Below are 21,289 nucleotides of genomic sequence, written 5' to 3'. Positions count from 1 at the left end.
CAACTAGAGAAAGCCCGCGCACAGCAATGAAGACCCAACACAGCCAAAAATAAATAAATTTTAAAAATAAATAAATAAAAATAAAAGGTGTAAAAGGGTATATATGTCCTTGTCCCCGTCCCTTGGTTTCCTACACACAGGCTACCACTCTCACCAGTTGGTTGCCATTTCAAACAAGAACGATCTGTGCTAATAGTTTCCTGCTCCCTGTGGCTTTAAGCTGCTTCAAAGAAAATTCACCCATTCAGTTCAGCCTACTTGAATCACTACTCGACCTTCAGTCTCGACTTAAGTGGCACCTCCTCCTGGAAGCCTCCTGTCCCTCCCAAGCCTGCGACACTAAGCCCTTACCCCATCGTCCATCAAGCTTACCAAGCAGGATGGAAATTGCCTGTTTCTTATCTCGGGGCAGGACCAGCACAGCACCTGGCACACAGATGTATTCAGGAAATATTTGCTTAATTAATGTAGTATCTGAATACCAATGTATATTGCAAACTATGCATGAAGTCCAGGGAATGCAAAGGCAAATAAACCAAGGTATCTACCTTGGCATCTTCATATAGTTTACCAAGAAAAAAAGAAACAGAAGCAGCAAGAGAAAGAGCCACTTTCATTAATCTTACTTTCAATCCAGGTTCATTTAGCAGCAGTATTTCTCATTTGTATCACCTGTTCTTCCTCTTACTGTTACTAAGTGTTCTGCAGTCACCCTTTATTGCCAAAATGAGTCCTAGGAACCCCATTAGTTTGTGTTGGCGAAAGCATCAAAGGCTGAATATTTCACCTTGCCTTGCTCGCCACTTTTCCTTTCTCCAAAGAGGCATCTGATTGACTCTCCAGCACCAGCTATTGAGAATACTGGCAGGCAATTCGCTGGGGAGAGGGCACAATTTATTTTTATGACTTCAATCGAAAAGTTACATATAGTTTGCAAATATACAGTCACCCCCCCCCCCGCCCCCGGTATCAGCAGGAGACTGGTTCCAGGACCTCCGCAGATACCAAAATCCGAGGATGCTCAACTCCCTGATATAAAATGATAGCACAGTATTTGCCTATAACCTACCATACAATCCTTTGTCTACTTTAAACCATCCCTGGATTACTTATAATATTTAACACAATGTAAATTTTATGTAAATAGTTGTCAGTGCCCAGCAAATTCAAGTTTGGCTTTTCAGAACTTTCTTTTTTTTTTCCGAGTATTTTCAATCCGCGATTGGTTGAATCCGCGAATGCGGAACCCGTGGGTACAGAGGGCCCACTGCAGTCTCGAAATATACTCAGAGGCAGCATGTGTTGCTGCCCTGGAGAGTCAGAGCAGAAAAGTGGTGTTAAGGCTCAGCAGATCCGTCCAGGTCTTCTGCCAGCCTCCAGACCCAGCTCAGGATGGCAACAGCTCTGAGCTTCCGCTGTGTGACAGGACAGCGTCTCTGAGTCATCATCGTGGGGTTTGTGACATGTTAACTAAGCTAACAAATGCAAATGTCCAAGACAATATGTGACTTGTCCTGAAGGTTCAGTGTTGCTAAGAGAGGAGAAGCAATTCCTGCATGATGATGACATCTTTGATACTTACCATTTTAAAATTATTTTAAAATTTAAAGCTATCTTACTACAAAATCCTACTTAAGTGAAATGGAGCATATGCTCTGTGCATCAGCCATGGGCAAATCACCTCATGTTAACAGTATTTTTCTCCTGTCAGAAATGATGAGTTTGGGCTAAAAAGATTAGACTCTCAAGAGACAAAACAATCAAACGCGATGGGTGAAACTTAATTGGATTCTTCTTTAAAAAAACAAGAGCTTAATTATTGTTGGCATTGCTGATATTTAAATATGACTGCCTATTAGATATTATGGAATTATTATTTGTTTTCTTAGGTGTGAATTTTAAAAGAAGTTTTGGTGTGATAGAGTTTTCGTGGGCAGGTGAGAGTATGTTCTTACTAACAGGAAATGCATACTGAAGTATCATGATGTCTGCAAATGTTTAGGAAAAAGAATATTCAAGTTTGTGTACAGAAAGAGACTGAAAGGAAGAAATAGAGAAAATATACCATTTTCACAAAATGATTTTTGAATTCCCTTTTTGCAGTCATTTCAAATTTCCAAGAGTGCATCAAAACCCTATGACCAAATATATTGAAAATCATTTTTTTAAACCAACAGTCTAGCCAAACAAGAACACATTCTTTATGCTCTAATTTTGGTCTTTAAAAATCTAAATATTCTGTCCCATCTGCATCATTTTAACAAAGTTTCTAAACTTCTGAGTACACTAAAAATTATAACTTTTCAAGGGACCCTCCTACACTGGTGGGAATGTAAATTGGTGCAGCCACTATGGAGAACATTATGGAGGTTCCTCAAAAAACTAAAATTAGAGCTACCAGGGACTTCCATGGTGGTCCAGTGGTTAAGACTCTGTGCTCCCGATGCAGGGGGCTTGGGTTCGATCCCTGGTCAGAGAACTAGATCCCACATGCATGCTGCAAACAAGAGCCCGAATGCTGCAACTAAAAGAGCCCACATGCCACAATGAAGATCCTGCATGCTGCAACTAAGACCTGGTACAGCCAAGTAAATAAAAAATAGAGCTACCATGTGATCCAGCAATCTCACTCCTGGGCGTATATCCGGAGAAAACCATCATTTGAAAAGATACATGCACCCCAATGTTCATAGCAGCACTATTCACAATAGCCAGGACATGGAAACAACCTAAATGTCCATCTACAGATGCATGGATAAAGAAGATGGGGTGTATATATATACACACACAACAGACAATCACTCGGCCATAAAAAAGAATGAAACGATGCCATTTGCTTGGATGGACTTAAAGATTATCATACTAAGTGAAGTAAGTCAGAAAGAGAAAGACAAATACCATATGATCCCACTTATATGTGGAATCTAAAATATGACACAACTGAACTTATCTACGAAACAGAAACAGACTCACAGACATAGAGAACAGTCTTGTGGTCGCCAAGGGCGAGAGGGTGCGGTGGAGGGATGGATTGGGAGTTTGGGGTTAGCAGATGCAAACTATTACATAGAGAATGGATAGACAACAAGGTCCTATTTGTACAGCACAGGGAACTCTATTCAATATCCTGTGATAAAACATAATGGAAAAGAGTAAGAAAAAGAATATATAGGTATAACTGAATCACTTTGCTATACAGCAGAAATTAATACAACATTGTAAATCAACTATACTTGAAAAAAATAAATTTTAAAAAATTATAACTTTTAAAAATTCTGTTCATTAGTTTTTTTTTTAATTTATTTATTTTTATATTTGGCTGCGTTGGGTCTTTGTTGCTGCACGCAGGCTTTCTCTAGTTGCGCTGAGTGGGGGCTACTCTTTGTTGTGGTGCGCGGGCTTCTCATAGCAATGGCTTCTCTTGCTGCAGAGCACGGGCTCTAGACGCGTGGGCTTCAGTAGTTGTGGCACGCGGGCTCAGTAGTTGTGGCTCGCGGCCTCTAGAGCGCAGGCTTGGTAGTTGTGGCGCACGGGCTTAGCTGCTCCACGGCATGTGGGATCCTCCCAGACCAGGGCTCGAACCCGTGTCTCCTGCGTTGGCAGGTGGATTCTTAACCACTGCGACACCAGGGAAGCCCCATTAGTTTTATTTATCCTAATTTTTACCAACATTTTGACTCCCTTCCTTTCCCTCAATGATCCTTCATGCTTCCGGCTTTCAACAGAACCTGTCTTGCCTTTCCCCTTTGGATTTTATTCTTGTATGTCTTCATTTTTTCTCTCATCTCCATCATTTACAGAGATTTCTTTCTTCCTTGCTGTCAATATTTTCCTGTAGATCTGTATCCTATTCTGGGCAGTATTTTAGTTCTCTAATTTATCCTGCCTTCACTGCACTTTTTTTTTTTTTTTTTTGCGGTACGCGGGCCTCTCACTGTTGTGGCATCTCCCTTTGCGGAGCACAGGCTCTGGACACGCAGGCTCAGCGGCCATGGCTCACGAGCCTAGCCGCTCCGCGGCATGTGGGATCTTCCCGGACCAGGGCACGAACCTGTGTCCCCTGCATCGGCAGGCAGACTGTCAACCACTGCGCCACCAGGGAAGCCCCTCACCGCAATTATTACCTCTACATCTGTTTCATTATCTTCTATCATCCTCCATTCCCTGGAAAGGGGGACCCTGGACATCCCCACTGATGCCCCACTCCTCTGTCTTCCTTTGTTACAAGCAGCCCTCTGAGTGCTTTTTCAAATCTAGCATGGTTTTATTTAAAATAGAAAAACTTGGGCTTCCCTGGTTACACAGTGGTTAAGAATCTGCCTGCCATTACAGGGGACACGGGTTCGAGCCCTGGTCCGGGAAGATCCCACATGCCACGGAGCAACTAAGCCCGTGCGCCGCAACTACTGAGCCTGCGCTCTAGAGCCCGTGAGCCACAACTACTGAGCCTGAAGGCCACAACTACTGAGCCCACGTGCCACAACTACTGTGCCCGAGTGCCACAACTACTGAGCCCGTGCGCCTTGAGCCCATGCTCCGCAACAAGAGAAGCCACTGTAATGAAAAGCCCACGCACCTCAATGAAGAGTAGCCCCTGCTTGCCGCAACTAGAGAAAGCCCGCATGCAGCAACAAAGACCCAATGCAGCCAAAAATAAATAACTAAATCAAAACAATGAAATAGAAAAACTTAAACTTTTTTAAAAGCTTGAAATGCCAAGGCAGTAGGAATTTTCTCTCCAAGAATGTAAAAACGGAGCCAGCCCAGAATCAGTCCTCCACCGTCAGATCTAGTCCGGTCTTTCGGGGGGGGGTTTACTTGGTCCATTAGGTGCTCTGCGAGAAGAAAGCCGGCCCGCCTGCATCAGTGCACTTAGACTCCCATCCACACACGGTGGAGTTCACCCAAGTGACTGCTCCTCTCCCCTCCCCCACCCCCTCTGTCCCCACCCCCCCAGCCACTCCCAGAGCTTCCTGTCATTTCACCTTTTCTCTGGTTCACAGAACCCTTGAATGATAATCCTCTTTTATTTTCCTGAACTTCTGAACTCTTCTTGCTTGCGTCTTTTACCTCCGGTCTTTGGCAGGCAGCCTCGGATTCCTTTATCTGCCCTTGGCCTGGCTTATTCTTTTTGCCCATGGAGAATAAGAAGGACTGGTTTCCACCGTCGTTTCTCGCTTTTGACCACAATGCCAGGCCATACTGCATTTTTTGTTTCCCCTGTTCTCTCCTTTGTTTTAGTTGACCTAACTTTTCCTTTCATGTCTGGACTCAGAACCCAGTGATCTTTTTTCCTTTTTCTCTGCTCTCTGGTCTCCACTGCGGGAGCTACCTCGATGTGCTTCCCCTACCCACCTCTTTTATTCTGATGCTGGGCAAACTGAATCGTCCATCAGTCCCACAGGTACCACCTCGTCGTGGAAGGAGTTCCCTGCAGTCTGCACACCTGAGCTGGTCAGTTTCAGGAGTCCTGTGTTCAAGGGCTCCTTCAGCCTGTGTTTGCAGGTTTACTGCCCGGGTTCTTCATAATCGTATAACCTTGCTCTGCTCTCAAAGGTGGAAGGATCATTCCATCATCTCTCTGCCACGTGCAACATTCCTCTGTCCACTCCCCAATCCGGCCCAGTATTTCACTTGGTATTTCATTGCTGTGTATTTCATTTCATTGTCCTGGCATATTTCATGGTCGTGGCTTATTAGCCATCTCAGACTAGCATCTTTTGTAACCACGTTATTTCTCGGTCTAGGCGTAAAAGCATTTGTTTCTTGTCCTGCTTGGGGCTGTGCCTCTGGAAAATTAAATCACAGGCTCCCATATCAATCCCCAAATACTTTTTAAGATGTGTCATGTATTGTCTTCCTCTGAAGGCTTAGTACCACTTATTCTAGGGAACTAAATTTCACCAATGTGTCTCCTGGGATTACAGTCAAAGACTTTGTACTCTCAATTCTCTAAACAAAATTCCTGCCTTGGAATGTTTTTCAGATGACAAAACGCCCTTTCTGAATGACTGGGTGATCAGTTCCTCTCAAATCAGCCAGCGATTTGTGTTAAGTCCTTTCTCCTCATGGAAAACAAGAAACTCAGTATCACTTCGTACCTCTGACTCTTCTCAGTAAAGCAGTTTTTCGTCTCTTCTCCCAAGTCTCACCTTAACATCTGGCTGCTTCTATCGCTTTTCTAGTCTGGGTCTGGGACTAAAACTCATCAGAAGACAGCCGTTCTCTGCGAATTGCCGTTAGCATGCCATCAGCCAGTCGGTCAACAGGTATTTACCAAGCAATCCTGGTGGACAGTCACCACAAAAATAGCCTTGGCAGAATCCCACGATGCCAAGGCATTGAATCAAATTGCGAGGAGTCCCCTCACCTCTAACGGCAAAACCGCGGCCCTCCTCTGGGTCATCTGCCCATCTTGCAGGACACATAGTGTCAAGGAGGAAAAACCTTTCCTCTATCCTCTTAAACTCTGTCACTGGGGGCCTGCAAATTACACTAACAAAAGACAAAATAATTGGAGAAAAGGCATACAATTTTTAATAATATTTTACATGCATGGGGATTTATAGAAAAGAACTAAAACTCAGGACTTCTCTGCAGTCCCCATGCAGGGGGCCCGGGTTCGATCCCTGGTCAGGGAACTAGATGCTGCCTGTCTGCCGCAACTAAGACCAAGCGAAGCTAAAATAAATAATTATTAAAAAGAGAAGAACTAAAAACTCAAAGAGGTGATTAGACTCGGGGGCTTATATATCATTTTAACAAAGGAAAGGGGGTTTGGGCTTCGAGGCACAATAAATTGTGGGGAAGTGACTAGGATGTACATGGAAGAGCTAATGGAAGATAAGGGTTATTTCAGTAAAGTCTGTTTATGCAGACTCATCTCGGTGCCGATTCTCTTTCTCCGGTGATATGAGTCGCTCTCCTCCTCCGGGTACAGGAGAGAGGGACTCTTGTCACCAAGGGAAATTTATGCCCAGCTGTAGGTAGATAAGGGGAGGCCAGAGAATTCTTCCTGCATCTGTTGATTCTCAGTTGCCTTCAGCTCAAAATAATCCTTATGCCAAAGTGGCATATTTGGCGGGAGGGACCTCCTGATACCCTTCAATGGTTCCTCCAATAAGTGCAGCCGTGCTGACGTTTTCTGCTGGCGCCTTACAGAGAGCAGTGCTTTCCGATTAGCATTCCCATTTTTCAGTTGAATACACTGCAGCTTTGAGAGATGAATGCTTTTCCTTCTCTGATCCAATCTCCAAATGACTCGATTCAGTTACCTTGTGCAGTGCTGTAATCTCACTGTTCTTCCCTCTCCAGCTCATTCATGTAGCCGCCACTGAAACTGTTGGAAAAACAAAGTATATTCTGCTCCTTAACTTTCATAGTGGGGACCCCTTGGTTTCTTCCCCCTGATTTCTCCCACTATCCCCGAGCAGAAGAATGAAAGACACTGAAGCAAGGAGAGACCGAAAGGAAGCTCAACGTTTGCAGCCATAGTTAGAACCCACATCCCGTGCCCCAGATCTCTGTGCCCTGTGGTTCATCCACAAGCTTGCTCTTGTGACCATCTCCTGCTTTAGCCGCGAGAGTTCCACGGAATTCAAACCCTGTCCTCATTGCCTCCGGGGGTGCTCCTGAGCTCATGGTCCCCCTGATTCTTCCCAATTCTTCTCCCTAAACATTCCAATATCAAGAAATGTGAGTCCTTTGGGGCAGAAACAACGTAAGGACCTACAGAATCACAGCTTTTCAGAGTCCGAATAGCTCTAGGGCAGGGAGTGTTTTCCCCACTGGAAGAGCATGCAGGCTGTGAGTTTGATGATGGTGACAGGTTGGCGGACCAGCGGGGTGGGACATGCCTCCAGCCGGAATCAAGTCTGTTCAGAAGCTTCACTCATATTTATTTTCTTCTGCCACTAATCCTTCCTAGTGCCCAAATTTCATGATGTTATTTGAGTGGAATTAAATTGGAACAGCTTACATTATCTGATTAAGTAGAGTCAGCTTTGACCACAGTGATGAAGAGGTCCAATCCTGTTAGTGTAATATTCCGCCCGTCAGGCTGTGGTCACATAACCCTGGGAAGGGCTGGGAGAGACTGCTGGTCTACTCGTTTATGGATATAGGTAATTAAGCTGAACTTTGTTTTAAAAAATTAGGAGGGCAACACAACAGAATATTATTCAGCTATGAAAAGGAATGAAGTACTGAGGCAACCTGCAAACGGATGAACCTCAAAATACTATGCTAGGGGGCTTCCCTGGTGGCGCAGTGGTTGAGAGTCCACCTGCCGATGCAGGGGACGCGGGTTCGTGCCCCGGTCCGGGAAGATCCCACATGCCGCGGAGCGGCTGGGCCCGTGAGCCATGGCCGCTGAGCCTGCGCGTCTGGAGCCTGTGCTCCGCAACGGGAGAGGCCACAACAGTGAGAGGCCCGTGTACGGGAAAAAAAAAAAAAAAAAACCACAGTGAGATAGGACTTCACATCCACACTTATGACCACGAGCATAAAGGCAGACGGTGACCAGCATTGCTGCAGATGTGGACAAGTGGCTCCCTCGGATATTGCTGGTGGAGTGTGAAACGGCGCAGCCAACTTGGAGAACAGTTGGCAGTCCCTCAAAAAGTTAACCATAGTTCCCACACGACCCAGCAATTCCACTCCAAAGGATATATCCAAAGGATATAATGAAAACATTTATATCCACACAAAAACCTGTACAGGAATGTTCACGACAGTATTATTCATATTAGCCGCAAGGTGGAAACAACACAAATGTCCATCAACGGATGAGTGGATAAACCAAGGGAGGAACACAGAATATTCTTCAGCCATAAAAAGGAATGAAGTACTGATTCATGCTGCACCATAGACGAACCTTGAAAACGTTCTTCTAAGTGAAAGAAGCCAGACACAAAACTCGCATACTGTAGGATTCCTTTTATAGGAAATGTCCAGAAGAGGCCTATCTCTAGAGACAGAATGTAGCTTAGCGCTGGGGCTGAGGGGAATGACTGTTCAACACAGAGTTTCTTTTAGGGATGATGGAAATGTTCTGGAATTAGCGGTAATAGTCGCACACTGTTGGAATATACTAACAAAACACTTAAAAGGAGTGGATTTTATGATATATGTATGATAACAGCAACAACAACAAAAAAAACCCTGAAGCTAAGGTATAAATCACCTTCATCAGCTCCTGAGAGCAAACGTTAGCTGGGAGGATGAGGGTGAAGCAGCAGGAAGTTGCAGGCGCCCAGGCTGGAGGTGTAGACAGGCCCAGACAGGGGAATGGGCCCTCTGCCCTAAACTACAATCTGTCTTGGTCATTTTAGGTCATCTTTCCTGCCCATCTTTCCTCTCCCGCTGTAGAAGGAAAGCAACCTCAACCACGGGAGGGAAAGTAACCAAAATCGACATTCATAGCCTTGGAAGTCATTTCGGGCACCAAAACACAGACAAGTGACTTTCAAAAAGTGCAACCAACAAAAAATGTATCTATTTTTCTCACAGCTAAGAAAGAGAAAGGATAATGACAAATCCTGGCTTCGGGAAACACTCACTTTGCCAAAAGATTATCGAAAGCATGTGGTCCCGGCTCAACTGCCTGTCTCTCCACACACGTCTCCAGATGATGGAGTGAGCTGGGTGTGTTTACATAAAACACGGTCCTTGGAGCCCAGCAGATGTTTGCTGCCTTCCAGGAGGGGCAATCGGATGGCCGCTTTGGTTTCGTGGCACTGCCCACTTGAGAAGGTAACTTGGGAGCTTAGTGCTGAAGGAGTGTCCTTGGGGGATCTACCAGCTGGGATCAGGTGTCTGAACCTGGACGGAATAATTACACACCCCCTTTCACGACAAAAGGAGATACCCATTCCGTAACCCGAGAGGGGGATTTGACTTTCAAATTGTTAACAGACCTTGGATCAAGCGAAAAGCTTGGGAGGGAAAAGCAAGCAGCCTTTGGATGAGTCCTGAGGTAGGCTGGATGTTCTCCTGAAAGACTCCTAGTCTCTGATTAAACTTCTGCCATCTTCCCTCCTACACTACGGTCCAGGGCAATCACTGAGAGTTTAGAGAAGGTCTTTAACTTATGGCTGCGGTTCATGGTACAATTATGCGGCACTGATAAAGAACCACGTGGATGAATACGCGGGATCATAAAACGTTTTTTTTTTTTAAGAGGCACGTGAGAGGAAGTATTTCACAACAGGTCAGGAGGGGACCAAATATTTCAAGTCTGTGGCTTCTTCTGTCTGGGGGAAGAGAGCTGGCCCAAAGATGAGACGAAGTCGGGGGAGTCAGGATGGGGAGTGAAGCTCGCAGACACAGTGAAAAGGTTGGGAGCACAAAAGTGGGATGAGACGGGGAACAAAAATTGCCTCTTGCTGAAGAGTTTGAGAAGGGGCTGCTGCTAACGTACGTGATTTGAAGATGTTTAAAAAATCACGCAACACCGTCCAGCCTCCACCTATAGACACCCAGAAGCAGAGGAGCACAAGATTAAAGGAGAATTCAGAGCGGTCAGTAAACACAAGACCATACCACCTCCTCATCTGGACCGTAGGTGCCTCGGCCCATCTCCGCCAGGGGTTTTAAGAAAAATGCTGAGATTGGTCAGTTTTTAACCCTAACTTAAGTTGTTGTCATTTAAGCCTTTTCTGGACAGTCTCTCTTCTAAGATCTTGGCTTTTAAGGTAACCTAAATGCGCCTTCTATTCTTTTCCATTATTTTCCCTGTAACTTCTTGGGGCCTTTTCAGGTTCTATTGGGGTTCCCTCCAAGCACGGATTCTCTGAGCCTGAGTCATACTATAACGTAACTGCTAGCTCCGTGTGGTCCCAGAGCACTTGAGACGTGACTAATCCCAACTGAGACGTGACTAATCCCAACTGAGAAGTGCGCTAGGTGTTAAAATACATGTCATCTATCAAAGACTGAGATAATTTAAATTCTTTTAAAATATTGGTTACAGGTTGAAATGGTACTATTTTGGGTAAATGGGGTTCAATAAAATATATTATTAAAATCGATTTCATCTGTTCCTTTTTTCCTTTTTTCACGTGGCTGCTAGAAAATTTTAAGTTGCACCTGCGGCTCATATGCCATTTCTATTGGACAGAGCTGCCTGGAGCTTTTAATCCATGGCAGCCCATGGTGAATCTCTAGGAGGAGACTGTAGTATGCAGGGTTTCCAAACACATATGACCACACAACCATTTTTCACATGGCTCTTGTTCTAGTTACATACTGATTCTCCTTCGCAGGTCCCCCAAACATAATCATGTCCATTAATTCCCATGAGTGGCTTGGAATCCTGTTTAGTGAATGACAGTAGCTGCAGTGCTCAGCCCAGAAGTGCACCTCCCAAAGAAATTCATTTATGGGGACAGAAAAAGCAGTTGAGGCCTTTTGAGGATGTAGCGCGTGATCCTGACCGCTTTAACATGGTCAAGAGCGGCAGAGTAGGGCTTCCCTGCTGGCGCAGTGGTTGAGAGTACGCCTGCCAATGCAGGGAACGCGGGTTCGTGCCCCGGTCTGGGAGGATCCCACATGCCGCGGAGCGGCTGGGCCCATGAGCCATGGCCGCTGAGCCTGCGCGTCCGGAGCCTGTGCTCCGCAATGGGAGAGGCCATAACAGTGAGAGGCCCGCGTACCACAAAAAAAAAAAAAAAAAAAAGATCAGCAGAGTAACTTTTCTGTAGGTGTTTAACGTGAGGGTGGTTTTAACAAAACCAAAATGAAAATACATTTTATCATTTCACCATATCCCATAGAACCTGATATCTGGAAGGTACCCAATCCAATGCCTCACGTCATATTCTAGATTAGGGACCAAATATCCAGCCACTAATAATTTCCTGAAATATCTACTGAATGTCCACTATGTGCCAGGCTCTTGTTTCATGTTCACCAACAAGCTTACCCAGTTGGTACTATTATGACCTGTCCAATTTCATAGGTGCTGGGAAGATCAGAGAGGTTGGACCACCTCTCTGAGGTCACACAGCTGGAGGGAGGGGCTGGTATGCGTCTCCACTATGCTTTGCTGCCTCTGGGAAGTGGAGGGACTTGCAAATATAATACATCAGACCTAATATTTCAGCTCTTTCAGATAGTAATATACAGTGTTTGCAATAGACAAATGACTGCTTTAATATATTCAAAAGTAATATAATTGTTTTAAACAATTTTAGAGCATTAAAGTAACAAAATGGAAATGGAAACGGCCAGAAAAACCCTTGCTTTTCCACTTTTTCATACCTACAGGTGGAAGTTTGCTGTGATGTTTATTTTAGTTTACTTACATCTACACACTGGACATCCTTGTCTTTTGTGAATTTACATACCAGAGTTTCCGTTTGCAGAAATAGGAACAAGACTCCCTTGTGACAAGCTTTGAGCTTTTCAGATTTCAGGGCCAAGTCAGAGAGGGATTGGGACTATATTCAGCTGTGATTTCTACCCGGCACCCCCAGATCATTTAACGTTTTGAAAATGTTTGGCTGTTAGTTAATTCCTACCTTTTTCAGGAGGTAAAGAAGGAAACGGAAGCACAGAACGGAGGGAAGCCTCCTTCCCTGGGCCAGAGCCGCCTCCAGCAACAAGGATCCTGACTCAGAGCATGAGGTTATGCTGCCTCCTACCGGCCAGACTGAGACTGCGCAAAACACACTGGGAGGAAAATTGTAATTCAGCGCTTCTCAACTTAATTACTATAGACTCTTTCTAAAGGGAAAAATGTATATCTTAAATATACCTACAGTCCGTAGATTGAAAAAACACCACTCTAAATCCTGCAAATAAGGAAGTTCAAATAGAAACCAAACCTTAAATTCAAAGAGTTGCCTTCAGTTTCCACGGGAGATCCTGCAAGGCAATTACCTTTGTTCTCAGGTTAGGTCCCTCCTGTAGTTCCTGCAAAGTCTGGTAGTAGGGCTTCCCTGGTGGCGCAGTGGTTGAGAGTCTGCCTGCCGATGCAGGGGACGCGGGTTCGTGCCCTGGTCCGGGAGGATCCCACATGCCGCGGAGCGGCTGGGCCCGTGAGCCATGGCCGCTGAGCCTGCACGTCCGGAGCCTGTGCTCTGCAACGGGAGAAGGCACAGCAGTGAGAGGCCCGCGTACCGCAGAAAAAGTCTGGCAGTAAGGATGACCTTGTATCAAAGGCATCTCTCTACTTAACTTTTGGTGCTGATTCTAACTCCATTCCTACAGAAACATACTCTTCCCTTGGTTTCTGTGAAACTGTACTTACCCCTCTTCTTTGCCATCTATGCCTTTCTGTCTCGTCTCCTCGAAAATGGAGAGGACATCTTTGCCCTGTTTCAGCCTCCCATCGTCTTACACTTTCTTGTAATGAGATCTCCTCACTCTGACAGCTTCCAGGCAGAACTTCTCCATCAACCCATCCCGCTTCCAACGCCTTCACAGGCAGAATCAGTGTCTCTCTCCTCCAGGCAAACACATCACCCTGTCCTGAACTCTGTCGCCTTGCATAAACAAGGTATCTGGCTCCCCCTCTAGTCCTCCAGTAATTTGAGGACAGAAGACCACGTCTTAGACACTTTGGAACAATACCCTTATTGATATCACCTGAGCTTGAAAGTGTGCTCAGCATCCTTAAAGGAATCGTCTCGACTCAGATGTCTGAATAAGACAATAAGTTAAGTTCATGATTTAATAAGACAAATACATAAAACACTGTAATACAAAATGAAATGGGAGAGAGAAATGGCAGGTTACAGAAGCCGATAAAGCCTTGGACTAGGAGAGCACAAAGGAAGAAGCAATCGCCTTCAGCTAGAGAGGGAGGAAATGGCATTTGAGCCTGCTCTGAAATGGTAAGTACGTATGGGGGTTGAAGTGGGGAGAGTGGAGTTGTCATATATGAAAAGAGTCTACTCCAGACAGAAGAAATCCAAACAAAATAAAAGAAAATACAAGCCTCTGAGACAGGAAAGTGTGAATATCTTCTATGAGAAAGGAAAAGTGCTGTTTTTTCCAGAGTCTTCTTTCAGGAGGGAGAGAGAGAAAGGCACATGGGGTCAAGTCACTGAGGGTCTTAAATGTGAAACTAAGGAGAGGAGTCGGATATCTTGACCAGGCAGGAGCTGGGATGGAGTGTCCGTGGGCCCGTGGAGCACAGACACTCCGGTACCCAGGTATCCAACTGTGTCCAACTTGCCCTTGGGCGCTGTAGTACTTCTGGGAAAATGACTTGAACTCGGTCGGCCCCAGGAGTTTGGACGTACGTAGACAGAGGACCTGGTGTGAGCAGCTTCGAGGGAGGGTCCGTGGAGGCTGAGTCTGACTAGGAAACCAGGCAAGCCCCAAGGCTGAGCGTGGGGAGGGGACAGGGGAGGGAGTCCCAAGCGCCCCAGGGCAGCGGGCACCAGAACCGGGGTGGTGTATGCAACCGTGATGAAAGCGGGCACCAGAACCGGGGTGGTGTATGCAACCGTTCACCTCTGGAACACTTTGGGACACCCCCTGCCTACCTCCACCTCAGATGGGGTGTACAAAGGAGATAGCATTCTCTTCTTTATATAAGAGCAATGATTTCCAAATTTGAGCGTGCACCAGCATCGCCTGGAGGGCTCGTGAAAGCACCCCATATGGGGCCCCACCCCCATAGCACCTGAGTTAACAGGTCTGGGGTGGTGCCCCCAAAGTTGCATTTCCAGTAAGTTCCGAGGCGAGGCTGATACTGCTAATCCAGGGGCCTCTCTCTGAAAACCGTTGTGCAAGAACATTCCTGGGAGGAAAATGCTAAGAGTAGCACCCATGCCTGTGCTGTTCATCATGGAGTTCCCAGCGCCTAGCAATGTGCCTGAGACATAAAAGGACCTCCAGAAATATAAGGCTAAGAGCTGGTCCTGAACAGATGCAAGGCCAGAGAGCACGTGACACATAAAAGCCCGATCACAGACGGAGAGACCGCCCCCGTCTTCAGACGGAACAATGTCGAGACGGGTGTAACACCTATTTTGTTTTAACATTTAATGAGTTTTCTTAGATTTTTTGTTTTTAATAAAATGTCACAGATAGAGTTCTACCACAGCTACGACCTCAGACTTTCCTCCTCTCCCTCCCAGCAGGTAAGCCTATCTTGCATTCCGTGATTCCTTCACATCTTTATGAACGGATCATATATATACATATTCAATATGTTTAATGCTTTATTTAGTTAGTTATGATTCTTTAATATTTTTAAATGTCATGAGCACATCATACAATGCATTTCATGGTGCGCCTAATTCTGTTCATTATGGGGTTTTTTTTCCCCTTAAATTGTGGTAAAATAGATATAACTTAAAATTTACCATTTTAAGTATACAGTTCAATGGCATTAACTACATTCATTTTGTTGGGCAAATATCACCAGCCCACCCATCTCTGGAACTTTTTCCTCTTCCTGAATTAAAACTCCATACCCATCAAACACTAATTCCCTTAACATCATGTTTTCACGGTCCTTCAACTGGATACATTGACTTGTTCTATCATTGTAACTGCTATAATAGCGTTCCAGTATAGGACTGTGCAACCTTTATTACCCCACCTCCTTTTTGATGGAAATTTAAATTATTTCCAACTTGCAGCTATTACAAATATCCTGATATATGACTCTTTCTTTGTACATACATCCCCCTGGGAGAGGAATTAATAAGAATCAGAGGATATATCCATCTTTACTAGAGAGCATTCAATCCATCCCCAAAATGGCTTTACTAATTTCTATTCCTGCCATTAGCATAAGACAACCCCAATTTCCCCACATTCCTGACAACGTTTAGTCTCACTGGACTTTTAATTTTTGCCAATCTGGTGGATATAAAATGGGGTCACATTTTCATTTGCATTCCTTCTTTTTTTAAGTGAAACCAAGCTACGCACGCAGTTTTTTAAAAATATTTATGTATTTTATTTTTTTGGCTGCGTCGTGTCTTAGTTTTGGCGCTCAGGATTTTTCGTTGCGGCGCGCAGTCTCTTCGTTGCAGAGCCTGGGCTTCTCTCTAGTTGTGGCGCACAGGTGTTTTCTCTCTAGTTGTGGCGCACGGGTTCCAGGGAGCGTGGGCCCTGTAGTTTGCGGCACGTGGGCTCTCTCTAGTCGAGGTGCCTGAGCTCAGTAGTTGTGGTGCGTGGGCTTAGTTGCCCCATAGCATGTGGGATCTTAGTTCCCCACAGGGATTGAACCCATGTCCCTTGAATTGGAAGGCGGATTCTTAACCACTGGACCACCAGGGAAGCCCTTCATTGGCATTCGCCTGATTTCTGGTTAGGTTGAACATCTTTTCACGTATTTATTAGCAACACAAATGTCCCCTTTTCTGAATTCCCTGTTCATACCTTTACCACTTTTTCTATTGGTTTGTTTTTTCTTGTTGATTCATAGGAGTTCTTTACATACTTTAGAAAGTGTTCCTTTGTTATTATGAGTTACAAATATCTACTCCCAGTCTGTGGCTTGCCTCTTGGTGTAAGTATCTTTTTTATTCCACATAAGTTTTAATTTCAATATAGCCAAATTTATCATTTTTTTTTTCTTTTTACTTGATGCTTTTAGCAACTTATTTAAGAGCACCTTCTTGTTCTGAGGACATAAAGAGAAACTCTTATAATTTCTTTGATAAGTGTTGATTTTTTTGTGTGTGAGTATGTGTGGGAAAGCATTAATTTATTAAATCTATGCATTTTAACATGCATTTTAATGTGTATGAGGGTTGGGACCACAGTGTGGAAGCAGAGACATCAGTTTGGGGACTGTCTTAGTTTGGGACACTATAACAAAATACAATAGACTGGGTGGCTTAAACTACAAATATCTATTTCTCTCAGTTCTGGATGCTGGGAAGTCCAAGATCACAGTACTGGCAGATTCAGCATCTGGGGAGAACCCTCTTCCTACTTGTAGATGGCCACCTTCTTGCTGTATCTTCACATCACAGAGGGGGAAGGCTCTGGTCTCTTTCTCTTCTTATAAGGGGACTAATCCCATCATAGGGGCCCCACACACATGACCGAATCTAAACCTAATTACCTCCCAAAGTCCCCATCTCCCAATACCATCACATTGAGGATTAGGGCTGCACCATATGAATTTTAGGGGGATACAAACATTCAGTCCATAGCAGAGGCCATTGCAAGTCATTCAGGCAACTGAAATATGAACTTAGGAAGAACCGGTGGAGGAAAATAATGAATGGATTTGGCAATATTCGGTAAAGTAGAATCAACAGGAAGCCAGACCCAGCAGAGGAAATCACCACCAACAGACTGTCAGGGGTGCACCCCCATTTTAAATGAATCACAGAACCTCCAGGTAGAAAAGGATCTTAAGGCTCATCCAGTACAACCACCCACGTGTTGTTTGGACCCGGTCACCAAGCATGGAAATGGAAACATGTCTGCTCACTCTCTTTGAAGAAAACAGTACCACCGCAGCCAGGTAGACTGGCTCAGCTCAGAGAAATTCAAGCCAAGGAGGGCCAAACCTGAACCACATCCAAAACCAGACATGGTCCCTGCATTCCAGATGTGGGCGCCCTGAGAAACTTAAACTAAAACCGATTTCTGCCTCTGCCGTTATTTATTTATTATTCCTCACTTGTATCCTGTATGTCTAGTTTCGTGTCTGGAGGCCCCGAGGCCGGGTCCACCTCTGAGCCGTGTCCAACGCAAGCCTCACACGTTGCAACACAGAGCGAGTGCCAGACAAGGACAGGAACCCTCGGGTGGGATGGACTCCATCTGTGATTCTCTTCCCAAGCAGCCTCACAGCAGAGGAGATAATTAAGGGAGATGGTGTATTTGGGAGCAAAGGGCGAAGTCAGCCACGGATTAAGTATGGGGAACAAAGAATGTGAATAAATAGCTGCTCCTCTGCTGGCAGAACAGTGAACTCTGGTCCACTTAGGGCTTGGTTCTGGAGCCAATTTTTGTTTAACCAATTGTGAGAGCAGGAAATAGACAGGAAGCCTGAATCTTATATCTGCACAGACATGTCATCTCTACCTGTGTTCTCTGCTTCTCCCCTTCCTCATTCTTCCTCTCTTTTCTCCTCCCCCACCAAATACTAGGGAGAATTGGGCTTCTGACACTCATCGTTCATTACAATATGACTTAGACACTAGGGGACAGGGGAGAGCCAATTACATGTAATTCAGAAAAGCGGGAAGAAATGCACCCGAACCAAGTAACCAAGACCCTTCATTTATTATATTGCAGAACCAAGCCCTGAAGGGCAGGAAGCTGGAAATGGCTGGGATAGGATCTCTGGCTAGAAGGCAAGAGCAGCTTTCCTTAATGGAAGAGGGAATGGAATGGTGGAGGGAAAAACTGGAAAATGAATCAGGCGTGGATGGCTCTCAAGGTCTCAGGATTTAGGGGGAGCGGGGCGGGGGGGGCAGTAATCTATGCATTTTTGGAAATTATGTGCAAAACCTCACTCATTTTAATCAGTGGAGACAGGAAGAGAGAGGGAATGTGAAAATGCAGTTGAAGAAAATAAACTGGTTTTACTTCCCTCCGTATTATCTCTCATGTATCAGAGACAAAGGGAAAACTTAATTAATTTTGTAGCCTTTGCTACTCTCGGGGTGCAAACAATGAAATCTTCACTTTATAGCACCAAATTAATCACTTTTGTGCTTAAGAAAAATGGGATTCACCAGGGACAACACCACAGCATAGTGGGATCTTGTGGAATGTGGCTAAATTTTGGGTGGTGCAGAGCCAGAATTTCGGAGAGCATCATATTGTTAATTGTATTTCAGTGGAGAGTACCCTCCTCGGCCGATCACACTCAGAGCCATGCATGCGGGGTGCTGCAGGAAGTGGGTCTCAGGGGGAGCCCCAGGCTTGGTGGGGAGAGGGGAGACCCTCCAGGGGGCCTGCAGGGGACTTCTTAACTATGGGGTCTACTCCAACGAGCTTCCTTCCTTTTGAAATAACCGATTCACTTCAAACACCATGACTCTAATTTCTTGTGACCTTTGTTTCTTGCCAAAAAAGCTATGGTTTTTACCAAAGATTGTAAAAGACCACTGAAGAAAATAAATGATTATTGTAATGACTGTAGCATTAATGAACTAATGGAATAATAATGCACTCCCTATATTTCCAATTGCTCCTCTCAATTCAGATTCTGTTCTCCCCCAGCACTTGCCACCATATTACTCAGTTTGGGGGGGGGTCACAGACCCCTCCGGGGAGCTGATAAAAGCTAGGAACTCTCTTCCCAGAAATGCACAAGTAGGTACAATTTTGCACGTAATTTCAGAAGGTTCATAGATCTCCCCCTGCCCTTCCTCTCCAAAAAAGAAAAAAGAAAAAAGAAAAAAGAAATCGCTGAGACCTTGACTTAGCACTTGGTATTACAGCAATTCTCTTTCATTGATTGGGATCTTGACCTGTTCACAGAGTCCCAACACTGAGCACAGCGCCTGCAAACTAATAGCTGCTCAAAGATAAGGCTTATTGTTCACCTGACTTTTCAGGCAAGAAGGATGGAATGAGGGACTTCCTTGGTGTCCAGTGGCTAGAGCTCCACGCTCCCAATGCAGGGGGCTGGGTTTGATCCCTGGTCAGGGAACTAGATCCCGCATGCCACAACTAAAGATCCCACGCTGCAACTAAAAAGAAAAAAAAAGATCGCGCATGAGGTAATAAAGATCCCATGTGCCACAACTAAAAAAAAAAAAAAGAGATCCTGCATGCAGCAACAAAGATCCTTCACAGCCAAATAAATGTTAAAAAAAAAAAGAATGGTGAAATGAGAGAAATGACATTTAAAAACAGGGAGAAAGCATGTTTATGTCACTCAAGAAAAAAAAAACTGATTGGCCTGTAAGCTGTTACCATTTTTACTGGGATTTGGATCACTGGAAAATTTCATAGTGTGAAAAAAGAGCCAGTTTCTCTTATATAGACAGGGATCTTCAGCCTTAGCCCTTGAGAGAGTTAGATTGATCTAGAAAGATGTGTAGTTACTAGGGACTTCCTTGGTAGGACACGGGTTAAGAACCCACCTGCCAATTCAGGGGTCCCAGGTTCGAGCCCTGGTCCGGGAAGATCCCACATGCCACGGAGCAACTAAGCCCGTGCGCCACAACTACTGAGCCTGCGCCCTAGAGCCCGTGCGCCACAACTACTGAGCCTGTGTGACACAACTACTGAAGCCCGCGCGCTTAGAGCCCATGCTCTGCAACAAAAGAAGCCACTGCAATGAGAAGCTCGCGCACCGCAACAAAGAGTAGCTCCCGCTCACCACAACTAGAGAAAGCCCACAAGCTCGCGTGCAAAAAAAAAAAAAGAATAAGCCTAGATAGAGGCCTAGGGGAAAACAGAGAATGCCCCCAAAAGATCCGGATGCAGCTAAAATCTGCCTTAGGGATCTTGTTCCGTTCTAGAACCTGCCCACCAGGACGATGCTGCCTGTGAGGGGGTCGACAGTGAGTGGTTCCAGGCACAGGCGCTACTTTGCTTTCCCATGAGAGCTGCCAAGGCCCCATCTTCCCTTTCCAGCCTCTGAATTTATTACCTCCGGGACTCCTGCTTCTGGATCTGAATTTCTGCCCCCCTTCGCCCCCCACAGAAACCTACCTTCCGTCGGGGTTCTGACACTCGCCCCCAGGCCTTAAGCCCTGCTAGCAGACAGTTCTAGGGCTGCAAAGCCAGGCCTGCAGGGGGTGATGGGCGGTGCGGAAGGAACACTCCTGTACCCTGCTGGGGAGCAAGGGATGGCCTAGTGGATCCTAGTCTGGCCTGGGCTGAGAAAGAGGGAGAGGGGAGAGCAAGGTGTCCAGAAGGTGTCATCCTAATGGAACCGAACATTTGGAGTCCCTGCCTCGAGGTGGAGCGTCAGGGACAGTATCTCAGGCATCTGTGTGACCTCAACCCTGGTCCAGCAGACTGTGACCCTTCTGGTCAGCCCTCATTTGTGTGAGAGGACAGTGCAGTTGGACAACACCCCACTTGGGGGAGGGGGAAGGTAGCTGCAGGAGGGTAAACCATCCTGCGATTTGCGGGCGGAGCATGTCAAGTGCGTTCTCAGTCACTTGACAACTACTTAGTGAGTGCCTGCATCTTTGAGTGTGGACTTGGGAGACAGATGGCCCCGGTTCAAATCCAAGCCCTCCACTTTCTGCCACTGTGACTTTGGACAAGTTACTCACCGTCTCTGTGCCTCTATTTCCTCACCTGTAAATGGATAATAATGGTACCTACTTCATCCGGTTGTTATGAGGATTAAGTGAATTTGTCTATGCCGCGCTCTCAGAAGCCTGCCTGG

At 45.6% G+C, this 21,289-nt stretch overlaps 1 long non-coding RNA gene across 1 annotated transcript in view; it reads right to left on the bottom strand.

The window, feature by feature from the left end:
• LOC132419907 (uncharacterized) overlaps positions 1 to 13,065 on the bottom strand; it is a 44,769-nt gene extending 31,704 nt beyond the window's left edge. The window contains exon 1 of the long non-coding RNA XR_009518275.1: positions 12,883 to 13,065. This is a non-coding gene — a long non-coding RNA (uncharacterized lncRNA). The remainder of the gene's footprint in view (positions 1 to 12,882) is intronic.
• Between the last annotated feature and the right edge of the window lie 8,224 nt (positions 13,066 to 21,289).

This window comes from Delphinus delphis, chromosome 2 (assembly GCF_949987515.2).
Source record: "Delphinus delphis chromosome 2, mDelDel1.2, whole genome shotgun sequence".
NCBI classification, from domain to species: domain Eukaryota; kingdom Metazoa; phylum Chordata; class Mammalia; order Artiodactyla; family Delphinidae; genus Delphinus; species Delphinus delphis.
The sequence above is the reverse complement of the archived record's forward strand: the minus strand, read 5'-3'. Positions and strand labels throughout refer to the sequence as shown.